We start from the raw sequence: 21,714 nt of genomic DNA, 5'->3' as shown, positions 1-21,714 counted from the left end.
TAGCAGCTACCATTAGACTGTAAGCCATGCACGTCTTCTAATCTCACCACTGGGACACTGCATTTTTCAGGCAAACACTGCAATCATTTTTCTGAGAAATCGCCAATTTAGGTGCTACACATTCTGCGGCACACTCTCAATGTTTTAGGAACACCTTTTCCCTCTCTGCAATCAGATTTGTGAGTGGACAATGATGAGGCCACTCTCAGGCTGGAGGAGCAACACTTCGTATTCTGTTCGGATGGCATCTCCTATCGGATTCTTTCTTTTCCAGCCCTTTTCCTTTTCCACCTATCACCTCCCAACTTCTTACTTCATCCCCCTCCCCTACCCACCTGGCTTCACTTATCAACTGCCATCTTGTACTCTTTCCCATTCTCTCACCTTTTTATTCTGGCTTCTATCCCCTTTCTCTCCAGCCCTGGTGAAGGGTCTCGGCCTGAAATGTTGACTAATTATTCTTTTCCATAGATGCTACCTGACCTGTTGAGCTCCTCCATCATTTTGTGTGAGTTACAGTAGGTTGTGATATCGGCTCAGAGTCGAACTGATTGCATAACCTCCAGTAAAGCTTTTCCACCACAGCAGATGGAAGTTCATTAAAACTCGGGTAACGAAAGTCTAGATTTAAATAGGTATAGTGACTGTGGGTCTGAGAATTCAGTCATCTCCCACGTGTTGTTGCCTTAGGCAGCGTGACTGCTGACGAAGTGCTTTACCAAAGAAACCCCAACGGGGCATAGACTCGTAATAGAGGAACGTCCATTTAGTACGGAGATGAGGAAGAATTCCTTTAGCCAGAGGGTGGCGAATCTGAGGAATTCATTGCCAGGGACAGCTGTGGAGGCCAAGTCATTGAGTATATTTAAAGTGGAGGTTGATAAGTTCTTTATCAAAGGTTACGGGGAGAAGGCAGAAGATTTGGGTTAAAAGAGATAATAAATCAGTCTTGATGGAATGGTGGAGCAGATTTGCTGGTCGGATTGGCTTAGTGCTGACCCTATGTCCTACGGTCTTATGCTCTTGACTTGAGCTGACAATAGAATGCAGATTTGTTAACAGTACGTACGCTGTGTGATAGAATGAAATATTAATCCAGTCCATTCAGAATGAGCAGCACTCAAGAGAACAGAGAAGTAAATGTATGTCACCTGCACTACACATGCAGAGATGGTACTCTGTACTGACGTTAGTCCAGGACAGTTAGTAGAAATGGTACTTCAAAATTGATTGCTGTAAATTGGACCTTATGTGCCTGGACCTAATTTGGTTGGTGGAGGAATCTGAACAATGCGAGGAGAATTAAAAAAAGAAATGGGATTAATCTCTCAAAGTTGCCGTGCAAGTTGCTATGGTTGTTAAGGAGGCTTTTGATGTGTTGGCCTTTATTTGTCAGAGAACTGAGTTCATGAGCCGCGAGGTAATATTGCTGCTCAATAGAGCTCTAGTTAGACCACACTTGGGATATCGCGTTCATTTCTGGTCACCTCAGTATAGGAAGGATGTGGAAGCTATAAGAAGAGGGTGGAGAGGACATTTACCAGGATGCTGTCTGGACTGGAGAGCATGTCTCATGAGGATGGGTTGAGTGAGCGAGGGCTTTTCTCTTTGCAGCTTGACAGAGGCTTAGATTGAAGAGGCAGTCAGAGACTTTTCCAGGGCAGCAATGGCCAATACAAGGGGACACAATTTTATGGTGATTGAAGCAAAGTACAGGGGTGGGGGGATATCAGAGGTAAGTTTTTTTTTAAAACACAGAATGGTGGGTGTGTGGAATGCAATGCCAGTGACAGTGGTAGAGGCAGATACATTAGGGACACCTCAGAAAAACCTACATGGGCACACAGATGGAAGGAAAATGGAAGGGTACGTGGAAGAGACGAGTTGGATGGATCTTAGAATAAGATAAAATGTCAACAGAACTATGTGGGCCAAAGGGCCTGTACTGTGCTGTAATATTCAACACTCAATGGCCACTTTAAGCTGAGTACCAACCACTGTAAAACAACAAGAAGAAGAAGAACTGCCTGTAAGAAAATGAATGTCAAAGTTGCGAATGGTTACCTACACTCAGTGGCCACTTTATTAGGCACACCTGGTTGTAATGCAAATACCTAATCAGCCAATTACGTGGCAACAACTCAATGCATAAAAGCATACAGACATGGTCAAGATGTTCAGTTGCTGTTCAGACCAAACATCAGAATGGGTAAGAAATGACTTTGATTATGGATTGATTGTTGGTGCCAGATGGGGTGGTTTGAGTATCTCAGAAACTGCTGATCTCCTGGGATTTTCACACACAACTGTCTCTAGAGTTTACAGAAGACAGTGTGAAAAACAAAACAAAAACCCACTGAGAGGCAGTTCTGTAGGTAGAAGTGCCTTGTTAATGAGAGGGGTCAAAGGAGAATGGTCAGACTGGTTCAAGCTGATAAACAGGTGATAATAACTCAAGTAAACACGTATTACAACAGTGGTGTGCAGAAGAGAATCTCTGAATGCACAACAAGTCAGAGTTTGAAGTGGGTGGGCTACAGCAGCAGAAAACCACGAAGACACGCTCAGGTACAGGAGGTACCAAATAAAGTCGCCCCTTAGAGTATATGGTATGCTTTAATGGAAGATTCGGTGTAAATGGGTGGTTGGTTTGTTAGACTAGAGAAGGTATATATAAAAGCAAGGATGTAATGCTGAGACATCACTTGGGATAGCATGAGCAGTTTTGGATTCCTTATCTAAGAAAGGATGTGCTGACATTGGAGGGGGTTCAAAGGAGGTTCAAGAAAATGATTCCAGGATTGAGGAGCATTTGATGACTCTGGCTTGTACTCATTAGAATTCAGAAGAATGGGGGAGGGGTGGGGATCTCAGTGAAACCTGTTGAATGTTGAAAGGTCTAGATACAGTGGATGTGGAGGGTGTTTCCTACGGTGGGGAGTCAATGGCCAGAGGGCACAGCCTTAGAATAGAGGGCCGTCCATTTAGAATGGAGATGATGAGGCATTTCTTTAGCCAGAGAGTGGTGAATCTGTAGAATTTGTTGCCTCAGGTGGCCAAGTCATTGGGTATATTTAAGGCAGAAATTGATTGATTCTTGATTAGTCAGGGCATGGGGAGAAGGGGAGATTGGGGCTGAGAGCCAAATGAATCAGCCATGATGGAATGTCAGAGCAGACTCACTGGACCAAATAGTCTAATGCTGCTCCCATTTCTTAAGTTACAAGAAATATAAATTTGTCTGAGAGAGAGGAGGGTTTGAGCTGTAAGGAGAGATTAGATACGCTGGGACTGCTTATCTGGAAGGCAAGAGGTCGAGGGGCAATGGTGGCAAAACATGAGAACTTTGAAAATGTAAAGACAGTAATGGTACCAACTGTAAAGAATTGAAAGTCTTTGAATGGTTATTGTATATAACTTTATTTTGGAATAAAGTATATTTTGTTTAATAAAAAAAATTACTGATTTATGAAACCTGGAGGGACATAGACAAGGCCAATAGCTGTAGTCTTTTCCCCAGGATAAGGGGGTCTAAAACTCGAGGACTTCAAGCTCCTGGGGATCAACATATCAGAAGGCCTATCCAGGCCCCAAAGCATTGATGCAATGTCAAAGAAGGCACAACCTTCATTAGGAAGTTGACTTCTGGTACGTCACCAAAGACTCAAGCAAATTTCTATAGATGTATGCCATCAGATTTCCAAACGGCCCATAAACTCATGAACATCACTTCATTATTCCTCTTTTGCAGCACTTTTTATTTATGTTACAACCTATAGCAATTTTTATGTCTTGCACTGCAGCCACAAAACAACAAATTTCACAGCATAAACACAAGAGATTCTGCAGATGCTGGAAAGGAGCAGTCAACGTTTTGGGCCGAGACCCTTCATCAGAACTAAAGAAGGAGGGGGCAGGGGCCCCATGAAGAAGGTGGGGGGAGGGTGAAAAACCAATCAGAGGAAAGATCAAGGTGAAGCAGGGAGGGGGATAGGCAGGAGAGGTGAAGAAGGAATCTAAGGGGAAAGCACTACGGGTAGTAGAAGAAGGCAGAGTCATGAGAGGTGATAGGCAGCTGGAAGAGGAGACGGAGTGAAGGTGGGATGGGGGAAGAGAGAGGGAGGGAATTACCGGAAGTTGGAGAATTCGATGTTCATACCAAGGGGCCGGAGACTACCCAGACGGTAGATGAGGTGTTGTTCCTCCAACCTGAGTTTGGCCTCATCATGGCAGTAGAGGAGGCCCTGTATGGACATATCCGAATGAGAATGAGAGGGAGAGTTGAAGTGAGTGGCAACCGGGAGATCCTGTCTGTTGTGGTGGACGGAGCGAAGGTGCTCGACGAAGTGGTCCCCCAATCTGCATCGGGTCTCGCCGATGTAGGGGAGGCCGTATCAGGAGCACCGGATGCAATAGATTACCCCAACAGACTCACAAGTGAAGTGTTGCCCCACCTGAAAGGACTGTTTGGGACCCTGAATGGTGGTCAGAGAGGAGGTGTAGGGACAGGTGTAGCACTTACGCTTGCAGGGATAAGTGCCAGGTGGGGGATCTGTGGGGAGGGACGTGTGGACCAGGCGGTCGCGGAGGGAACAATTCCTGTGAAAAGCAGACAGGGGTAGAGGGGGAAAGATGTCCTTAGTGGTGGGGTCCTGTTGAAAGTGGTGGAAGTTACGGAGGATAATATGCTGGATCCGGAGGCTGGTGGGGTGATAGGTGAGGACAAGGGGGACACGGTCCCTGTTGTGGTGACGGGAGGACGGGGTGAGGCCTGAAGTGCAGGAAATGGAGGAGATGCAGGTGAGGGCATCATTGATGACGGCAGAAGGGAAACCATTATTGGTAAAAGCGAGCAGTGTGGGGCATGGGAATTATGAGTTTTTTGGCTGAGGATGGAAGGTCTCCCGAGTTGATAAGGGCAGTGATGGTATGGGAGACAATGATTTGAGTTAGTTAGTTAGTTAGTCTCCGGCCCCTTGGTATGAACATCGAATTCTCCAACTTCTGGTTATTCCCTCCCTCTCCCTTCCCCATCCTACCTTCACTCTGTCTCCTCTTCTAGCTGCCTATCACCTCTCATGACTCTGCCTTCTTCTACTATCCATAGTGCTTTCCCCTTAGATTCCTTCTTCACCTCTCCTGCCTATCCCCCTCCCTGCTTCACCTTGATCTTTCCTCTGATTGGTTTTCCACCCTCCCCCCCCACCTTCTTTATAGGGCCCCTGCCCCCTCCTTCTTTAGTCCTGACGAATTGGCCCAAAACGTTGACTGCTCCTTTCAATGGATGCTGCCCGACTTGCTGAGTTCCTCCAGCGTGTTTGTACGTCTCTACCTTATTGAGGGTCTTGGGCTTCATTGATTGCCTGCGCTGCACCTGCTCTGTGACTGATGAACTGGTTTGTTACTGATGCACGTACAGTGAATGGCCTTGCATACCATTTATATGGAGTGCATTAATAAAGCACTGGGTAAAACAATAGAATGCAGAATAAAGCGTAACAACCACAGCGAAAGTGCAGTTCAGATAAACAATAAGGCACAAGATCTTAATGACGTTGGTTGTGATGTCAAGTGTCCGTGTAATGCTTTATTCTGCATTCTGTTATTGCTTTTCCATTGTCACCATCATCATACGGTGTGTCGAATGATGTGGATGGTCATGACGTTCCATTTGTCTTTAATCTAATCATTGCCTGCAGGGAAGACCCCTTCACACTGTTCCAATTCTTTTCTCTGACCCGAGTTAGAATCTGCTTATCAAAGGAATTGAAACGTCTCGTCCTACAAGTTCGAACTATCGAAGGCCATGATTGCTCTTGACAATCTTCTTGCAGAAGCGGTTTGCCATTGCCTTCTCCTGGGCAGTGTCTTTACAGGACGGGTGACCCCAGCCATTATCAACACTCTTCAGAGATTGTCTGCCTGACGTCAATGGTCAGATAACCAGGCCTTGTGATATGCACCGGCTGCTCGTATGGCTTCACATGACCCTAAACAGTGCTACACCCTGCCCCAGGGTGACCTGCAGGCCTGTGGAGAGAAGGAGCGCCTTTCACCTCCTTTGGTGGAGAGTTACCTCCACTCTGACACCCCTTTGTACTACCTTGGTAAACCGAAGTTTTGAAATTATCTGTAGGGATGACTTGCAAAATAAAGTTTGTCACTATACCTAGGTACATGTATCAATAATAAACCAATTACTTCCCAGAAACCTGTTCTCTCTCACCTCACCCAGATTCTCCCACCAGACACCTCCACTAAGATACTTTGCAATCATAAATCACTACAGCCCAGAAACAGGACATCAGCCCATCTAGTCCATGCTAAACTGTTGTTCTGTTTCATCCCATACCTGGCCCATAGCCTCCCCATACACCTCCCATCCATGTACCTATCCAAACTCCTCTTAAACCTAAGTGGCCAATTAACAAACTACACAGCTTTGCGATGTGGGGGTTGGGGGACAGCCCATGTGATGACAGGGGATAGCTTGCAAACTCCACACAGACAACACCCCAGGTAGCAGTGAGGCATCTCCACGAACCGCCGTATCACTGTTCCACCCTAGGCTTTGCAGCAATCCTGGACTCTTTGCAGGTCTTTGTGTGCTGGTGGCATCATTCCCAGGGGATCGCCTGGGAGCCCGTTCAATCGAGCTTCCAGAAAATCTGGGGCATACCCAGGATTCTGACAGAAGGATCACAAAGGAGTCACTGCTCCCTCATGCTAGAAGACAGGGAGATGAATTGGAATTGAAATTAGTTTAATAACGTTGTATGTACTGAAGTACAGTGAGAAGTTTGTCTTGCATTCTGTTCATACAAAGTATGACACAGAGCTTTGAGATAGTACAAGGTAAAACAATAACAAAATGTAGAATAAAGTGTAACAGTCACAGAGAAAGTGAAGTCCAGGTAGACTAAACGGTGCAAGGTCACAATGAGATAGATTGTGAGGTCAAGATTCATTTTCTCTTCTCCCTTTCTCATTGGGCAAAAGATTCAAAAGCCCAAAAGCACGTATCACCTTGTTCAAGGACAGCTTCTAGCCCACTGTTGTAAAACTATAGAGCAGTCTCCCTGTATGACAAGATGATGCAAGTTACACTCAGTGGCCAGATTATTAGATACCTCCTGTACCCAATAAAGTGGCCAGTGAGAGTAGGTTTGTGGCCTGCTGCTGTAGCCCATCCACCTCAAGGTTTGACATGTTGTGCGTCCAAAGATGTTCTTCTGTACACCACAGTTGTAACGCGTGGTTACTTGAGTAACCGTCACCTTCATTCAACTTGAACCAGTCTGGCCGTTTGCCTCTGACCTCTCTCATTAGCACAGAATTGCCACTCACTGGATGTTTTTTGTTTCTCTCACCATTCTCGGTAAACTCCGGAGACTGTTGTGCAAGAAAAGCCTAGGAGATCAGCAGTTTCTGGGATACTCAAATCTCCACATCAGGCACCAAAAATAATTCCACAGTCAGTCATAGAACTTGTAGGGTCATAGAAAATTACAGCACAGAAACAACCCTTTGGCCCATCTAGTCTGTACTTAACCATTTAAACTGCCTACTCCCATTGACCTGCACCGCAGCCATAGCCCTCCATACCCCTACCATCCATGTACCTATCCAAACTTCCCTTAAACGTTGAAATTAGGCATGCATACATCACTTGTGCTGGCAGCTTGTTCAACACTCTCATGACTCTGAGTAAAGAACCTTCCCTTCATGTTTCACTTAAACTTTTAACCTTTTACCCTTAACCCATGATATCTGGTTCTAGTCCCACCCAACCTCAGTGGTAAAAGCAAACACGAGGAAATCTGCAGATGCTGGAAATTCGAGCAACACACACAAAATGCTGACGAGTCATGACGAAGAGTCTCAGCCCAAAATGTTGACAGTGCTTCTCCCTATAGATGCTGCCTGGCCTGTTGTGTTCCACCAGCATTTTGTGTGTGTTGCCCAGTGGAAACAGCCAGCTTGCATTTACACTATTTATACCTCTCATAATTTTGTATACCTCTATCAAATCTCCTCTCAATCTTCTACTCTATTCAATCATTCCTTATAACCCAGGTGCTCCAGAGTCCTTGTAAATTTTCTCTGTATTCTTTCAACATTGCTTACATCTTTCCTGTAGATAGGTGACCAAAACTGCACACAATACTCCAAATTAGATCACATTTCTTCCCCATTCTGATGTTTGGTCTGAACAAGGGCTGAGGCTCTGCGTGCATTGAGTTCCTGCCTCATGATTGTGATTAGACACTTGTATTAATACGGATGTACTTAATAAAGTGGCCACTGAGTATATGAGCATTCCTTCTGAAAATTCTGCTTCACAATTCTGAGTGATCAGCTCCGGGCTCCGGACACCAAGCCCTTTCTTCCATGACTGTGAAGGTACAATATCTCCACAGACCAGGTTTCAGCTCAAGGACCGTGTGATGGACTGAAACTTATTCCACTAATCCACATCTGCTGGGCTCAGGAAGCAGCAGATAATCCAGGAGGGTGGCAGGAACAATAGCAATATTTAAAAGGCATCTGGACAGATACTTGAATAAACAGGGTTTAGGGCAGGGATCCCCAACTCGGGGTCCACAGAGCCCCTGTTTAATGGCATTAAAATGAACACAGTCACCTGTTTTGGTGGCTTAGACAGGGGATGAGTAGGGAGCGCATTTTTTTCATTGACCGTTCGTCTTTGTCTGAATTTGATCCATTTACTTTTACATGAATTACCAAAAATTGAGTGATCGCATTGTTGGTTTGTAATGAAGGATTATATGTCCTTTTTTGTTCAGTTAGTTGGAAGCATGTCATACAGTGCAATACCCCCTTAGTTAGACTCTCAGTCTGTAGTCGGTACAGTTGTGTAGACACTGTCCTTGAGCCTGGTAGTATGTGCTTTCAGGCTTTTGTACCTTCTGCCCAGTGGGAGTGGGGATAGAGGGAGTGTCTGGGTGGGTGGGTGTCTGATTATGCTAGCCGCTTTGCTGAAGCAGTGAGAAGAGCAGACAGAGTCTACGGTGGGGTGGGGGGGGAGCTGGTTTCTCTGATGTGCTGAGCTGTTCACAGCTCTGCGATTTCTTGTGGTCACGGGCAGAGCAGATGCCATACCAAGGATGTGACAGATGCCATGGGAGTGCATTCTTGAACATTCAGTTCTGGCAGATGGGGCAGCAAACTTTCTGAATTTGGTTCAGAGTTTCTGACAATGTATGCAAATTTCCGAGGCCCTGCGTACTCTGGAGCGAATGCTGGGTTCCTCAGAGGGCAGACCCAAATCCATCAAATCATCAGCTCTTCAGGCAGCAGCCAGCAACAGCCTATTTATACGTTAAAGCGTACTCTTGGCCTCACAATCTATCCTGTTGTGATCTTGCACTTTACCTTGACCTGCACTTTCCAGCAGCGTTTACACTTTATTCTGCATGGTTATAGTTTTACCCTGTTCTAACTCAGTGCACTGTGTAATAATTTGAACAGTATAAGCAGAATGCAAGACACGTTTTTCACCTTTTCTTGGTACGTATGGCAATCATAAACCAATGTCAATGACACGAGATTTTGCAGATGCTGAAAAGCCAGAGCAGCACACACAAAATGCTGGAAGAACTCAGCTGGTCAGGCAGCGTCTATGGAGGAATAAACTGTTGATGTTTCGGGCCGCAACCCTTCATTGGGACTAATACCAACATACGGTCAGACTGAGGAGAAAGATCAGGATGAAGAGCAGTGAAGGAGACAGACAGTTAAATCGCAGTTTGATCAGCTTTGTCTTGTCCTGATGCTGGTCTCCAAACCGCTTACGGTCACAGTAGTGTAGCACGTCACTATTATAGCTCGGGGTGTCAGAGTTTGGATTTCAATCCCAGCGACCTCTGTAAGGAGTTTGTGACCGCGTGCGTTTCCTTCCACATTCCAGTTAGTAGGTCAGTGTAAATTGTACTGTGATTAGGCTAGGGCAGGGGTTGCCAACCTTTTTTATCCCTTGGACCAATACCATTAAGCAAAGGGTCTGTTGGCCCCAGGTTGGGAAGCCCCTACCTCTAGGGTTCAATAGGTGGGCTGTTGGGTGGTGCTGCCCTCTGGGCGAGAAAGGCCTGTTTCACGCAGTATCCCGCAATGAAGATAAATAAAATAATTTGCCCAGCATGGGTTTTGATTATGGGGCGGGTTGGGGGGTGGAGTTTGGGGTGTGCAAGCTGCTCAGTGCTGCCACCCACAGGCCCATCAGAGCTAAATCTTCGACAGGAGCCCAGGCCACCACCATGGGCAGATCAGCATATTCAGCTCAGTGAGACAATCCATCCCGGAGACAGACAGGAACTCAATGCCCCAGCAGCAACAGTTCAATGCAATGCTCCTTAAAGACAGATAACTAATCAGCACAGGTCCACGGCATGGATCAAGAGCAAATCCCTCACCTCCCCCTCCCAACACCTTCCATTCTCTCCCCTATCCTAGCAAGAACAAAGGTCTTACTCTACAACGTACCTCCTCTTCTCAGGCTTTGTCTATACTTCCCTCTGCCTCAGTGAAGCAGCCCATAGCTTAGCAGATAGTGTAACACTTAACAGCAATAAGCAGAGTTGTGAGAAAGCCAGGTATATTGAAGCATTCAAGGAGTGTGTGTGTGTGTAGACAGAGACAGATATCTACAGTTATATATAATCTATATTTGTGTGTGTGTATATATATAAAATCTATAATATATATAACACACAATAACTTAGGAAAGTAAGAATTAAATCTACAAATGAATTATGCAGAGATAAAAAAAAGTAAAGTGCATAAATTAAATATTATAGGGGACAGTACAAATTATCTTTCGAACGTGATGTGGCAGGGAGTTCAGAAGCCTAATGGCTTGAGGGAAGAACCTGTTTCCCATCCCGCCCATCCTTGTCTTTATGTATCAGAGTCTCCTGCTCAATGGTCAAAAGAGAAAGAGGATGCTGGATGCTGGACGAGTGTATATATTTTTTATTTATTGAGAAATGGCGTGGAGTAGGTCCTTCCTGCCCAACAAGCCACACCGCTCAGCAACCCCCAGTTTACAATAACCAATTAACCTACCGACCAGTATGTATTTGGACTGTGGGAGGAAACTCATGCAGTCATGGGTAGGGCATACAAACTCTTTACAGGCAGCAGCGGGAATTAAATCTTTGTCATTAGTACTGTAAAGGCTTGTGCTAACCACTACGCTACTGTGCCAGCCCGTATATGTGTGCATGCATACGTGAGTGCGTGCGTGTAAGCATGTTTATAAATATACATGTGCATGTTCTTCTCATTTTCTACCTATATATCAGTTTATTAGTTTGAACAAGAAAAAGGATCTAGTACAAGACTGGAGAATTTCTATCCATTCTCACAGGCGGAGCTGAGAAACTCCAAACCTCAGTGAAAGCTTAATCCACCCAACAGATAATATTCAGTGGGGAGAGGCTATTGCTAAGTACCTGGCATTATTTTGGTAAAATGCATGCAGTGAACTTGCCACATCAGTTATCCCAGAGTTAACCAGCCTGTCAAAGCCAGTGGGCTGAGAAAATCTCTGACACAAGGGATTCTGCAGATGCCGGAAATCTGGAGCAACACAAACACACACAGTGCTGGAGAAACTCAGTAGATCAGGCAGCATCTAAAGAGGGAAATAAACATTCAACACTTTGGTTTGAGACCCTTAATCAGGAATGTAAAGGCGGGGGGGGGGGGTGGGGGGCAGAATCCCAAATAAGAAGGTGGGGGAGGGGAGTGTTCGCTTTTTTTTAAATGTCATGTCATCCTTTGCTCTCTCACTGAAGCTCTGGGCTCAGATACTGAAATGCCTCTTCAACCTTTGTATTATTCCCATCATCAAGAGGGGCATGTACTGGGTGTTTGAGCCAGAACTACCCCCCCACCACCCCCTCCCCCCCCCACATGTCACATGGATATCATCATTATGTCAGTCACTGGGCTAAAATCCCACTCTCCCCCACTTAGCAACCTGACGCCAAGCTGTTTCAGAAAGCTGTACTCAGTGGAGTTAGGGAAGATGAGGGGGTGCGTGTCATGTGACACTGAAAGGCCTGGATAGATAGGATGTAGAGAGGACATTTCTGCAGGACAAGTCTGTGGTCTCACAACATTAACTTGGCTTTGTGATGAACTGTGGCTGCTGCCCGTGCTGGCTGCAGAGACGCCTGGCTTCCTGCCTTTCCTAAAACTCCGGATGCATTCAAGAGAGAGTTAGATACAGCTCTTATAGATAGCGGGGTCAAGGGATATGGGGAGAGGGCAGGAACAGGGTACTGATTGTGTTTGATCAGCCATGATCACAGTGAACGGTGGTGCTGGCTAGAAGGGCCGAATGGCCTACTCCTGCACCTATTGTCTATAACTCCAGTTCTGAAGCTATTTGTTTACTTCTGTTTGCGCAATTTGTTTTTTTTTCTTCTCTCTCTCCATTGGATGTTTGACTGTCTTTTTTTTTGGTGAGTTCTTTTGAGGTTTCTTTGTTTTGTGGCTGCCTGCAAGGAGACAAATCTCAAGGTTATACAGTGTGCGTACGCTTTGATAATAAATGCACTTTGAATGGAGGCACATCCATAGAGGGACAACGCTCTAGAACAAAGATGTGGAGTTCATCAAGGGGGCATTGAACTAGTGACTGCAAGGCCCTACAAAGGATTACATCCTTTCCACCCATCAAGATATTTATGAGGGGTGCTGCAGACACACAGACCTCAGCGTTGTCGATGATCCCTCCCATCCATCCAACAACCTCTTTGGCCCCCTACCATCAAGCAGGAGGTACTGTTGCATTAGGATACAAACTGTTAGAATGGGAAACAGCTTCTTCCCCCATGCTGTGAGACTACTGAACTGCCTGTCAACACCCAGGTCTCATCACAAATGAAGCGTGATTATTTACTTTTTGACTTGTATCATAAACAAACCGTATTATTTGTGGTAATATTACCTCTGGTGTTATGTATGTGAGTTACTGTATGTGCACTGTGTTGTGTACCTTGGTCCGAAGGAACATTGTTTTGTTTGGTGATAAAGATTTCAATGGTTGAATGACTATAAATCAGAACTTGAAGTTTTTGCATTAGACAGTTCAAATGGCATCTCCTGACCAGAAGGGGATAGCATATAAGGCATATTTGTAAGGGGGGGGGGGAGAAAAGAGAGAGAGAGAGAGAGAGACATAAGAGACAGAGACATAGAGACACATGAGAGAGAGAGAAAGAAAGAAAGAGACAGAGACAGACAAGGTCCAACTGGAAATTGATCTGCCATGTCTCTGCCCAGCTCTGCACATCCTGACATCCCAAGTTCTTTCCCTGAACTAGATGGGTTTCTGACTACCTGGTGGTTATATGGTCACTCTGACTGAGGTCAACTTTCTTTCATTCCAACCAGCAGCTCCAGAAACAGATTCAGCTTTACCTCTGTTGATATGACCTGTTGGAATTGAGGGAAGTCCAAGACTGAATCACCTCCGTTCTCATGGGATAGCAGAAGAGGTTGAATAGCAAGAATGGCTTGCTCTTGCTTTTCTCTTTTGCTCCAGAGTAACTATACAACAGACAAGCCTGCACCGAGAAACTGCACATCCATGGGTGAATGAGGCTCCACTCAGACAACGCACTGTAGCTGACACACACAACAAACATTATAGGCTCACAAAGAATGTCTGGAGGAATAATAACTATAATAAAATCAATACAGTGGAAAAAAGAAAATAAGATTAGTGTTGGCGAGATGGAACAGGCGAGAGGTGGGGAGACAATAGAAAGCCAGAGGTTAGAGAAAGATCACTTATCAGAGAAGAAATAAGCTCAGGTTGATCTCAGAGCCTATACCTGAGTCGTGGTGTTAGCAATGAGCAAAATTATTTCAACTTCACAACAATGTATTGACACACCGAGGTGTAACGCTACACGGAGAGTGAAGAATTCCCTCACTGAGAACCACAAACACACAATGTTCACACAGGCGCAGGTACAAGCTCACAGACACAATGCACACACAAATGTTCACGTGTACACCCCCCCCACACATGTGTGTGCACATGCTCATGCACAGACATATGTGTATAGGGAGAAACAGAGGGCTGGCAAGAATGTGGAAGAAGATTTTTTTGGAAAGAGTGTTACAGTGAGTTGGGTTTTCGAATGATGAGTCACAGACCGCTTGATACAGGGATGATGTGCAATAAGGAGAAACATTACAAGTTGGGAGCAAAAGCAATACAGAGCCCTGCTCTCTAAATTATCTTCAAATCTGAGCTCCTCTTGAATCTAACCTGGATTACTGGATTACCTTGTCCCACATAAGAGAGTTTAGTTATTTAGAGATACAGCACGCTAACAAACCCTTCCAGTCCAAAGAGCCCACGTCACCCATTCACATCCATGTGACCAAATACGCCCAGGGCCCTTAGCATTGTCAATGATCCCTTCCATCCATCCAACAATCTCTTTGACCCTCTACTATCAGGCAGGAGGTACCATAGCATTGGGACAAGGACTGTTAGGCTGGGAAACAGCTTCTTCTCCCAGGTTGAGAGACTACTGAAGTCCCTGCCACCACCCAGGCCTCATCACTTATGAAGCACCAGTAGGGCTTACATTTTAACCTGTCAAAAATGCTCAATGTCAATCTTCTGCAATTGTTTGTTCACTGTATGTTGTGTGTATGATATGGGCAATCATGGTCTTTCCGTGACCATGACTGTTCTTGGCAAATTTTTCTACAGAAGTGGTTTGCCATTGTCCCCTTCTGGGCAGTGTCTTTACAAGATGGGTGACCCCAGCCATTATCAATACTCTTCAGAGATTGTCTGCCTGGTGTCAGTGGTCACATAACCAGGACTTGTGATATGCACCAGCTGCTCATACGGCCATCCACCACCTGTTCACATGTCTTCACGTGACCCTGATCGGGGACTAAGCAGGTGCTACACCTTGCCCAAGGGTGACCTGCAGGCCAGCAGAAGGAAAAAGTGTCTAGTACCTACTTTGGTAGGGACATATCTCTACTCCACTCCCATCTTGGTATCCTCCGTAATATTGTTGGCTAGCTCACTTTCGTACTCCATCTAAAATGAAAGACACTGCCCAGAATAGCAAGCCACTTCTGTAGAAAATCTTGCCAAGAACAACCGTGTGGGAGGAAACCAAGGGATTTGGAGGGATACCGCACGGTCACAGGGAGAACATGCAACTGCTTATGGGACAGCAGTGGGAATTGAACCCTGGTTGCTGGTGTAGTAATACCATTACACTAACCACTGTGCTACTCCACAACTCCCCCATGTTGATTCTTTGTTAGACAATGAACAGCAAGTTGAGCCTCATGAAGAGCATGGAATTTTTCCATAACCACTTTTACTAGAGGTTAATGGAGTTTTACTGGTTAATAGACCAGTAAAACAAGCAGGGCAGGAAGGTTCACCATTGGTATCCGATGTGTGTACATGGTGAAACATACCACAGCACTAGTATAGGGGACAGTAACTGAACCAGACACCAAGACACACAAGAACATAGGACAGTACAACACAGCCCTTTGGCCCACAATGTTGTACTGACCTGTACAATGATGCCACAGTGACGTAGCGGCCGGCACAATGCTATTACAGCACAGGGCATTAGAGTTCAGAGTTCAATCCTGGCATCCTCTGTAGGTCCTCCCTGTGATGCTCACTTTCCTCCCACAGTCCAAAGACTCATCAGTTAGTAGGTTCATTGGTTATTATAAATTGTCCCATGTTTAGGTTAGGGTTAAATCGGGGTTGTCAGGGGCTGCAAAGTGCTGTGGCTCGAAAGGCAGGAAGGGCCAATTCCACACTGGACTGGTAATTTAAAAAATAAATAAAATCTAACTAAACATGCCAAAGTCTTGGCTGAAGAGGAAGATTTTAGTTGGGTATGTCAGAGGGTAAAAAAGAGCAAGGTCACCACAAACTAATTTCTATCAACAGTATTCCAGCCCAGTTTCAGCAGAGATGATCTAACTCCATACATCTTTACAACTGCAACTTTGAACCAATTTTGAAAGGGAGAAAGTTTTCGGGTGCTAGATGTACTCTGACCCAACCATAACCTGCCACGTTCCCTCAAGCAGCAATAGTAGATAGGTTAAGCATTAGATACTACCAATGGTCAGTTGGCATCGGCCAGTGATGTTTGGGCGAGTCCACGACTCTGCAGCTTCTTGTGTTCCTGAGCACTTGGACTGCCAGACCAGGCCACCATGCGGCCAGACAGGACACTGATTCTGCAACGTGCTTGAGGTTTAATCAACTCAACTGTAATTGCTTACAGCCTAACCAACTCCTCCATTACTCATTTGTCAAAATGCCAGCCATTGCCCATCCTGAGATTCCTTGTTACCCAAGTGGTGACTTCCAGTATTCAAGCCAACCAGCGTCACCAATGCACAAAACTGTCCCTGTGCATTATTCCTGGAGAATTAGCAATGCTCTCACTCCACAACTCTGGCACATCACATTGGTCAGATATCGGATGACACAAGAGCCCTCCATGGGCCCTGAGGCTCACAGGGATTCCACAGGGAGATAGAGACACTGACAGGCAGACAGGGACGGGAAGAGGCACACGGAGGGGCAGACAGGGACGGGAAGAGGCAGACGGAGGGGCAGACAGGGACGGGAAGAGGCACACGGAGGGGCAGACAGGGACGGGAAGAGGCAGATGGAGGGGCAGACAGGGACGGGAAGAGGCACACGGGGGGGCAGACAGGGACGGGAAGAGGCAGACGGAGGGGCAGACAGGGACGGGAAGAGGCAGACGGAGGGGCAGACAGGGACGGGAAGAGGCAGACGGAGGGGCAGACAGGGACGGGAAGAGGCACACGGAGGGCAGACAGGGACGGGAAGAGGCACACGGAGGGGCAGACAGGGACGGGAAGAGGCAGACGGAGGGGCAGACAGGGACGGGAAGAGGCAGACGGAGGGGCAGACAGGGATGGGAAGAGGCACATGGAGGGGCAGACAGGGACGGGAAGAGGCAGATGGAGGGGCAGACAGGGACGGGAAGAGGCACAAGGGGGGGCAGACAGGGACGGGAAGAGGCAGACGGAGGGGCAGACAGGGACGGGAAGAGGCAGACGGAGGGGCAGACAGGGACGGGAAGGGGCAGACGGAGGGGCAGACAGGGACGGGAAGGGGCACACGGAGGGCAGACAGGGACGGGAAGGGGCACACGGAGGGGCAGACAGGGACGGGAAGAGGCAGACGGAGGGGCAGACAGGGACGGGAAGAGGCAGACGGAGGGGCAGACAGGGACGGGAAGAGGCAGACGGAGGGGCAGACAGGGACGGGAAGAGGCAGGGAGGGGCAGACAGGGACGGGAAGAGGCAGACGGAGGGGCAGACAGGGTCGGGAAGAGGCACACGGAGGGGCAGACAGGGACGGGAAGAGGCACACGGAGGGGCAGACAGGGACGGGAAGAGGCACACGGAGGAGCAGACAGGGACGGGAAGAGGCACACGGAGGGGCAGACAGGGACGGGAAGAGGCACACGGAGGGGCAGACAGGGACGGGAAGAGGCACACGGAGGGGCAGACAGAGACGGGAAGAGGCACACGGAGGGGCAGACAGAGACGGGAAGAGGCACACGGAGGGGCAGACAGAGACGGGAAGAGGCACACGGAGGGGCAGACAGGGACGGGAAGAGGCACACGGAGGGGCAGACAGGGACGGGAAGAGGCACACGGAGGGGCAGACAGAGACGGGAAGAGGCACACGGAGGGGCAGACGGGGACGGGAAGAGGCACACGGAGGGGCAGACGGGGACGGGAAGAGGCACACGGAGGGGCAGACGGGGACGGGAAGAGGCACACGGAGGGGCAGACGGGGACGGGAAGAGGCACACGGAGGGGCAGACGGGGACGGGAAGAGGCACACGGAGGGGCAGACGGGGACGGGAAGAGGCACACGGAGGGGCAGACGGGGACGGGAAGAGGCACACGGAGGGGCAGACGGGGACGGGAAGAGGCACACGGAGGGGCAGACAGGGACGGGAAGAGGCACACGGAGGGGCAGACAGGGACGGGAAGAGGCACACGGAGGGGCAGACAGGGACGGGAAGAGGCACACGGAGGGGCAGACGGGGGGAAGAGGCACACGGAGGGGCAGACGGGGGGAAGAGGCACACGGAGGGGCAGACGGGGGGAAGAGGCACACGGAGGGGCAGACAGGGACGGGAAGAGGCACACGGAGGGGCAGACGGGGGGAAGAGGGACACGGAGGAGCAGACGGGGACAGGAAGAGGCACATGGAGGGGCAGACGGGGGGAAGAGGCACACGGAGGGGCAGACAGGGACGGGAAGAGGCACACGGGGGGGGCAGACAGAGACGGGAAGAGGCACACGGAAGGGCAGACGGGGGGAAGAGGGACACGGAGGGGCAGACAGGGACGGGAAGAGGCACACGGAGGGGCAGACGGGGGGAAGAGGGACACGGAGGAGCAGACGGGGACAGGAAGAGGCACACGGAGGGGCAGACAGGGACGGGAAGAGGCACAAGGGGGGGGCAGACAGAGACGGGAAGAGGCACAAGGGGGGGCAGACAGGGGCGGGAAGAGGCACACGGGGGGGGGGCAGACAGGGACGGGAAGAGGCACACGGAGGGGCAGACGGGGGGGGGGGAAGAGGGACACGGAGGGGCAGACAGGGACGGGAAGAGGCACACGGAGGGGCAGACGGGGGGGGGGGAAGAGGGACACGGAGGGGCAGACAGGGACGGGAAGAGGCACACGGAGGGGCAGACGGGGGGACGGGAAGAGGCACACGGAGGGGCAGACAGGGACGGGAAGAGGCACACGGAGGGGCAGACAGAGACGGGAAGAGGCACACGGAGGGGCAGACGGGGGGGGAAGAGGACCCTGGCGTTCCCCTGTCAGACTGCATCCCCCGCGAGGGGCACAGGCACGAACTCACATTCAGCCTACAGCACCATCACAGGCACCTCACGCCGGAGAGCCACGCCATGTGAATGGAGATTTAAATGCTGTTGCCCATAGCAACGCCAAACCAGCAGACCCACCCATAGCAACTGCCACAGCAACCAACCCTATCTATCACTCATCGAATCAATTGTGTGGAGGTTCGGCACCTTCGGAGACCAGAAATGGGGAAGAATTTCCGAGAAAACCAAGACCATGTTACCGATGCCGTGGCGTTACCTGAATCGAGAGCCTCCCTCCACACTCCCAACCCCGATTTCCCTGACAATCTCTGCAGTAAACAACATACTTTGGTACACTGTGTCTACCAGCAGTAAATATTTTTTTTAAAAAAATGTTGGCACGTCCCTGCAGTGCTGCTTAAAAGTCGATTCAATATTTTAAACTGTTTTCCTAATTTGGGAAGAATTGGAAATATTTGCTTTCAAATTCTCCGGACGAGGGAATAGCATTTAAAGTTACCTGCATTGAAGTACAGAACTCAGTGTACAATTATTTAATGTTTTACAACACATCTTACGCTGAGCCTATCACTTGCTGCCTCGTTCTAATTTCTTTTAAAGCCATTGTTTACCAAGTACCGGTCAGGAGTTTATATTGATAGCAATTTTTATTTATAAATCATGTAGAGATAAAGCAAGTGAGCTTGCGATAATAAACCCTCGCTCTCTGTCCATCCATCGAAGCACCACGCATTATCTCAGAGGTATTCCTCCGTTTCAAACACCGAGAGAAGCCGTTTGCCAAAACACTGCCAACCGGAGAAGCTGACAAACTTTCTTCCAGAGAATTTTGCTTTAAAACGATAAAACTGTCTTTTGTTAAAAGTCATTCAAACAACTGCGTCCAAGTGGCGGGTTATTTTGGAAAAGGAGGTGAAGAGAGTAGGGGAGGGGGTGAAACAGAGACCCTAACCCAATAAAAAATGCTAAACTGATTTAGAAAAACACATTAACAAGAGAAAAGCAAAACAAAATGCATAAGAATTTAAAAAAAAATCTTGACGCTAGTTTGCGTGTGCACAGCCGGGAGAGTGTACAAAAATAATTTCATTTTTTCAGTGCAGCGTTAATGGTCGAGGATTCATTTATGCTGTCTTTACACACACACGATCATTCACACCGGAGTCTAGTGAAACGCAAGAATTTACAAACATTTCGCCATCTAAATAGACGTAAGTGCAATAAAAAGATTTTTTTTTTAAAAAACGGGATTGCTCCGCATTAAAAAAATCAAAACGTCATAGACAGTAAAAAAAATACTCACCAAGAGAGGCAAGAAAATTCAGGAGTTAAAAAAAACGGCAAATAGAGAGAGGTGAGACAGTGACAGAACGAGAGAGGCGAGAGAGACTGGTTGTAGGCGCACAGGCTACGGTCGGAAATCCGCCGAGTGCGGCGCTCTCCACGCACGGACAGGGATGATGTGGGTTCAGCCAACTCGCACCGGGCTGCCCAGCGCAGCGCCGAGCCCGCAGACAGCGGTGTCCGCCTTAGTCCCCGGCGCCATGGCCGGACAACCCCGGTGTTGCGGGTTTAGAGCCACCGTTAGAACAGACAACCCGTTCGGTTCGAGGCGCACTTCCCTCTGCGCTGTTGGTGGCTTCCTGCATCCCAGATTATTCCCAATCCCAGGGCAGTGGTTGGAGGAAGGGACTGGAGACTGCTTTTAAATAACTGTAGTTCGCATTAACCATTCAAATGTATTTTGTAAAGAAATCTTTCACTGGTGGACCCATGTGAAATCCACGGACCGGATTCCCCAGCGTTCCCTATGCAGAAGCACGTTTAATATTTAATGACAACGTTTGCTGCATTAAGATAATGTTCACCGTGAATTCGTGAGTGCACGTGCATAACAGGAATGTCAAAGTACCATAAATTGCAGATGCGAAAAAATTTGAAATTGGAACAGAAAAGGCTGGAAAAGCCAGGCAGCCTCTGTTGAGAGAGAAACACTGACAATGGTTCAGATCAGACACTTCCTCACAGGAAGCAAAGGGAGAGATTTGCTAATTTAATATTTTTCCTGCCAGTACCATTACTGTATGCAGTGGGACTGGTTGGGACTGGTCTGTCACTGTATAACGCTGGGGTACAGTACCAGTGGGGACGGGTCTGTCACTGTATAACACCGAGATACTGTACTGGTGGGGACGGGTCTGTCACTGTATAACACCAGGGTACAGTACGGGTGGGGATTGGTCTGTCTCTATATAACACTGGGGTACAGTACCAGTGGGGACGGGTCTGTCACTGTATAACACCAGGGTACAGTACCGGTGGGGACGGGTCTGTCACTGTATAATGCTGGGGTACAGTACCGGTGGGAACGGGTCTGTCTCTATATAACACTGGGGTACAGTACCGGTGGGGACGGGACTGTCTCAGTATAACACCAGGGTACTGTACTGGCGTGGACGAGAGTGTCTCTGTAAATCACTGGGGTACAGTACCGGTGGGAACAGGTCTGTCTCTGTATAACTCTGGGGTACAGTACGGGTGGGGATTGGTCTGCCTCTATATAACACTGGGGTACAGTACTGGTGGGGACGGGTCTGTCACTGTATAACACCAGGGTACAGTACGGGTGGGGATTGGTCTGTCTCTATATAACACTGGGGTACAGTACCAGTGGGGACGGGTCTGTCACTGTATAACACCAGGGTACAGTACCGGTGGGGACGGGTCTGTCACTGTATAACACTGGGGTACAG

At 48.2% G+C, this 21,714-nt stretch overlaps 1 protein-coding gene across 1 annotated transcript in view; it reads right to left on the bottom strand.

The window, feature by feature from the left end:
* Positions 1-20,755, bottom strand: part of raly (RALY heterogeneous nuclear ribonucleoprotein) — a 228,721-nt gene extending 207,966 nt beyond the window's left edge. Inside the window, exon 1 of the mRNA XM_059978797.1 lies at positions 20,265-20,755. The gene's annotated coding sequence lies outside the window, so the exon portion shown is untranslated. The remainder of the gene's footprint in view (positions 1-20,264) is intronic.
* Positions 20,756-21,714: the final 959 nt, after the last annotated feature.

This window comes from Hypanus sabinus, chromosome 9 (assembly GCF_030144855.1).
Source record: "Hypanus sabinus isolate sHypSab1 chromosome 9, sHypSab1.hap1, whole genome shotgun sequence".
NCBI lineage: Eukaryota > Metazoa > Chordata > Chondrichthyes > Myliobatiformes > Dasyatidae > Hypanus > Hypanus sabinus.
The sequence above is the reverse complement of the archived record's forward strand: the minus strand, read 5'-3'. Positions and strand labels throughout refer to the sequence as shown.